The sequence below is a fragment of the Lasioglossum baleicum genome, unplaced genomic scaffold (genome assembly GCF_051020765.1).
Source record: "Lasioglossum baleicum unplaced genomic scaffold, iyLasBale1 scaffold0028, whole genome shotgun sequence".
Lineage (NCBI taxonomy): Eukaryota > Metazoa > Arthropoda > Insecta > Hymenoptera > Halictidae > Lasioglossum > Lasioglossum baleicum.
Genome location: NW_027469088.1, coordinates 765001 through 770000, shown reverse-complemented (window position 1 = coordinate 770000; position 5000 = coordinate 765001). Strand labels below are relative to the sequence as shown.

At 47.9% G+C, this 5000-nt stretch overlaps 1 pseudogene; it reads right to left on the bottom strand.

Annotated features, from left to right (window-relative positions):
• The window catches only part of LOC143219432 (large subunit ribosomal RNA), a 12474-nt pseudogene that overhangs the window by 3806 nt on the left and 3668 nt on the right, over positions 1 to 5000 (bottom strand).

Genomic DNA, 5000 nt, shown 5'->3' with positions numbered 1-5000 from the left:
CTTCGTCCTCATCCTCAGCCTGCTGCTCCTTTTGTACTTTCTTTGGTTGCAACTCAGATTGACTGTCTGAGTCGCTGGAACGATCTTGCTTGTTCCTCTTCTTTTTCCCTTTTGTATTTGTTTCTTGAGCCTGCTGTAGTGTTTGGTCAGAACGCAGCTGCTCAGTGTTGCTCTCAAACTCCATTTCTGAGTTGTTTTCATTTTCGGAGATGTACTCGGACTCAGAGTCCAAGTTCTCCGGTGCTATGGTCGGTTCCCTTACAACCTCTTTCTCTTTTCTCACCTCCTTTTTTCCCCCGGCTTTCGTTACCTTCTCTCCACCTTCCGTCTTTTTGTTTGTTTTTTGTTTTTGGTTTTTAGATTTGTTCGAATTATTCATAGCTGTTCCCACGAGTCGGGACGAAAAAACAGTCACTCCCCGGGTGACGCCCTTTCCAGGGAGAAGGCTTGTACAACAGGGTTTGCCTGATTCCTGAGGTTAGCCACTAGGCGATCAATGCTCCCATCGATCATCGACGTTCGTGCAAGGAACGTCGACCCTCTTTCACCGCGGTCTCCGGCTTAGAGGTCGGGATTTGTTTAGGGGTTTTTCTCCCCGCGGTCCGACACACAGTTAAGGTAAGACCCTCGGTCTCACTCCCGTGACGTACCACCGGGTTACGCTCCGGTGGGTCGTTGCCACGGCGAGGAGTTTTCCGATTTTGCGAGTGCCACGGTGATCGCAAGCGATCACTCACGTAAGAGCACTTCCAACCAGAGCCCCGTTAGTCACCCGGGGGTGTCCAGGTCCTACCACTTGGAGGAGGGGTTGGCGCACCAGGGAATAAAACCCTGGACCTTCTAGGACCCAGTAGATAGGGACAGAGGGAATCTCGTTAATCCATTCATGCGCGTCACTAATTAGATGACGAGGCATTTGGCTAAAACCTGTACAAACTGCTTTTAGACAGCCGTAGACTTCCGGGGCTTAGCCTCCCCGTGAGGCGAGATAAAAATACTTACAAACATACAACCGGGAATGGATTAACCCGAGGCTTACTTTCTAGGCCACTGCCAAAGGACCTGCCTCGGCACTTGGAAAAATTAGTAACGGGGACCCTTTCGGGAGGCGATCTTGGTCTTGCGCCAAAGGCGCGCGTCCAGGGAAAACCACGTGGAGGTGTCGCCCCGGATTCTATGTCCGTGTCCATAGAATCCGCCCCGCGCCTCGCTGCACAATAGTACGAGCAGAGACTCGCACCGTTCGGTGTAAAGGCCGAAACGGGCTAAATTCTTTCAGCTGGCAGCTGCTTCGTCATATAGTCCGGAGACTAAGATAATCAAATAAATAAAATAAATAAATATTTTAAGGCATGTGCCGTGTCAGTTTCCTTAGAATCTCGACCGAAGTCGCGTCTTTTTAATAAATAAGACAACACCAACACGTAGAGTATAAAGTCATTATTAAAGTCATTACAACCTTATGTGGTCATAGTCAAGGAAGGCGTTCCCGATCTCGATGGACGATCGGAGGGCGATCATTGCTACTGTAATTATTTCTCCTTTGTTAAACCCTAGGGTCTTAAGATTTCTTACCGTGCCCGCAGGCACAGCACCTCTGCAGCCTACTACTATTGGCAGTACTTCTGCCGTTTCACAGTTTAGATTCTTCTTCAATAGTTCTGCGGTTTCCTTGTATTTATCAATTTTATCTTTGCGTGCTTTTCGGAGGTTGTCCTTATCTTCATAGCGCACCGTCACGTCCACTACGAATAATCGGCCTTCCTGGTCTTTGATCACCAGATCAGGCTTCTTCAACTCTCCGTTAACGTTGACCGACGGTTCAACGAAAACCGCAGACTTCTTGGCTGCTTTCTCTTCAATCATTTTTGATATTTCATTGTGTCTATTGATCCTCGCGGGCTTTGTGTGGATGCAATTGCCCAGTATGTGCCCTAGGGTTTCTGCCTGGATTTTGCATCTTCGGCACTGGGGATCTATTTCCCTTCTCGCTCTTCGTAGTGCTACTTTCGTGCCGAAGGTATTAGTTCGCAGCTTGAGTGCGTCCAGATACCTTGATGGCTTAAGGAGTGTAGGCCTATACAGCCAGGCATTGCCGTGTTTATCGTCCACGAAGTCATAGACTCCGTGGCCCTGGGAGACAAGTTGTCCCCATTCTTCGTGGCATTTCCTCTTTAGACTCCAGCGTTTATTTTCTATGCCGTCATCCGTTACTGGCCACTGGAGACCTACCGATCTGGCATACTTTTCAAGTATGTCGATCTGTTTTCTGTAGGCCTCTCTCACCGCCCCATCATCACTATTCATCATCCGGAGGCCGTTTCTTAGTTTCGCGATGCGGACTATGTCCGCAATCTTTTGGACCCCCAGGCCTCCGTTTCTCTTACCAGTATAAATAATACCATCGGTGGTCGATGGATGGAGGTGAAGTATTTTCTTTATGATTTGCTTCACCTCTTGGTCCAGTTCCTCTAATAAGTTAAGGGGCGGCGGATTGGCGACCAGTAAATGAATGTATTTTGGCAGCAAGTGTACTCTGATTAATTCAATCTTTTGGTGGGGCTTTAGCCCCATCCTATCAATATTCCTTGCTGCCTTTAAAATTTGGTTAATTTCTGCACGCTGCAGTCCTTTCCATGGCCCGACCGTGACCCCTAGATACTTAATCGTATCGTCCGGCTGAGATGCGGGTATCTTTTGATCCCCTAGTCCCAACTCGGGGTCTTTCAAATGCCACGTTTTGTTTTTGCGGACGATTTGGAATGTCGCGCACTTGTCGGCTTGTATATTCATGCCCAGTTCGTTTAGGTAGCTATTAAGCTTGCCTAGCTGTCTTTTGGCCTCTTTTGCGGTTTTGGCGACCAGCGTCATATCGTCCGCAAAAGATAGAATGGAGACATTCTCGTCTCCCATTCTTACGCCCTCCGTCGTCTTATCAATGTTCTCGATTATGGGATCTATAATTGTGTTGAATAGTAGTGGCGAGAGCGGGTCTCCCTGCTTTACGCCTCTACTCAATTTTATCTTGATCCCTTGGTCTCCCGTCTTTATTTCCGTCCAGCAATTTTCGTACATGCCCTCTATGTACTGGGTGACGGCTTGCGGAAGACCTTTTTTCCCCAGCCCATCTCCTATAGCCTTGTGGGGAACCGTGTCAAAGGCCTTGGAGATGTCGACTATTGTTACCACTCCACCTGTGGTTTCCTTCATGTCTTTTATAATTCTTTCCAGTACGGAAATATTATATTTACACCCATCCTCTTTGGTGAAGCCTTTCTGCCTTGGGCTGTTCTCTATTACTTTCCGCAGTCGGATGTCAATCATTGCAGAGTAAACTCTGCTAAGCAACGACCCGATCGTAATCGGCCGCCAATTCTTGGCGTCCTTTGTGCATTTGCCTTGCTTCGGTATGAGGGTCGTTCTGTTCAACTTCCATTGAGTTGGATATGTTTGGAACAGCATTAGTAGATTGTAGTACTTTCGCAATACATGAAGGAATCCTGCTTTCCTTAAATGAGCTTTCTTAATGCCATCCACTCCGACCGCTGTATCGTTCTTAATTCGCTTCATCTTTTCTATCATCTCGTCCATGGTTATGGGCTTCCATACTGTGGCCATGGGAGTGATTATCCTCGGTCCCCTACCGAGTTTAGGTATGCCGGTACTGGGGCCATTCGTGCCCCATAGGCTGTTATACAGCTTTTCGATTTCTGCTCTTTCCGGCAATTTTACCTCCTTTCTCTTTTCTAACTTTTCTCCTGCGACCGCCATTTCTACCAGCTTTCTTGGACATTTATTGTACAAGTCCTGGTATCTAGAGTATAAATACTTCTGATATCGGGTGCGGTCGCTTTCCCTCGTCCTATTTCCTCTGTCTCCTCTATTTCTTCCTCTTCCACTTTCGTTTTCAGGCCGAATGGCCTCTTTTGTTCTTTCCACCATAACGTCCAAGATACGTTCGGTGTCGAGAGGTTCTAAGACCTCTCTTGTGGCCAACTCCATGATCGTGTTTTCGATGTCTTTCATATCGTGATCATCCCTCAGTGGGTTGGCCCTTATCGCATCCCTGAGTCTGTTTTTCCAGACATCAGGTTCCTCTTGAACTGCGATATTTTCCTCTTCCACTTCTTGATCCTCGGTCGGCGGTTCCTCTGCTGGGTCCGCCTCCGAGCTAATCTCCTCCTCTACCGTTTCTACCCTCTGAGTGGGGAACAAGTTCCTCCTCTTATCCGATATTTGCTTGTTGGTCTTAGTCGTGAGGATTTCTGCTATCTTTTTGTTCGGATACCTTTCGTTTTTGAACATTTCATTTAGTCGGACGAGTAGTCGTGTTTCTACGTCCGTCCAAACCGAAGATGCTCGGTTGGCTGGCCTAGGTCTTTCTGCTTCCATCGTCCTCTTATCGTTCCTCTCGACTGGGTGCATATGTCTCTCGTGTTGAGATAGACCTCTCTGTGTTCCGAAGGCAGCCCTGCAGATATGGCATCGGAATTCTCCTTCTTCTTCCGACTCTTCTTCCGACTCTTCTTCCGATTCTTCATCGGCTGGTGTTCTGCTCTTACATTTTGCGATATGGCATCTGCATCCATGTAGCTTACCGAATATTCTGGAGCATTGCACACATCTCCAGCCGATCTTGCTATCTGGGTGACTCTCTAGGTGTTTTTTGAGGTCCCCTATCTGCAGGAACTGTCTGTTCGCGGAACACAGGCCACATTTTGTTACCCCACTCAGGGGTACATCCACCAGTAAATCAAACTCATGTCCAGGTTCATTGCCATGGTCATAGCCGGTGGCCCTCCTGTCTATTGTCATAGAGGACCCAGGGCCGGGATCCCCTACGTCCGAGGCTTCGTTGTTAGTTGTGTCCGTTTCGTTTATTTGTGAAATTGTGTTTCCTTAACAGCAAAGCCAATTCCTTTTGCCAGTTCGTTGTCCTATGTCATGCCATGTCGTTACCAAATTCCAATCCGTAAGGCGAAGAGACCTACTGCTGACAG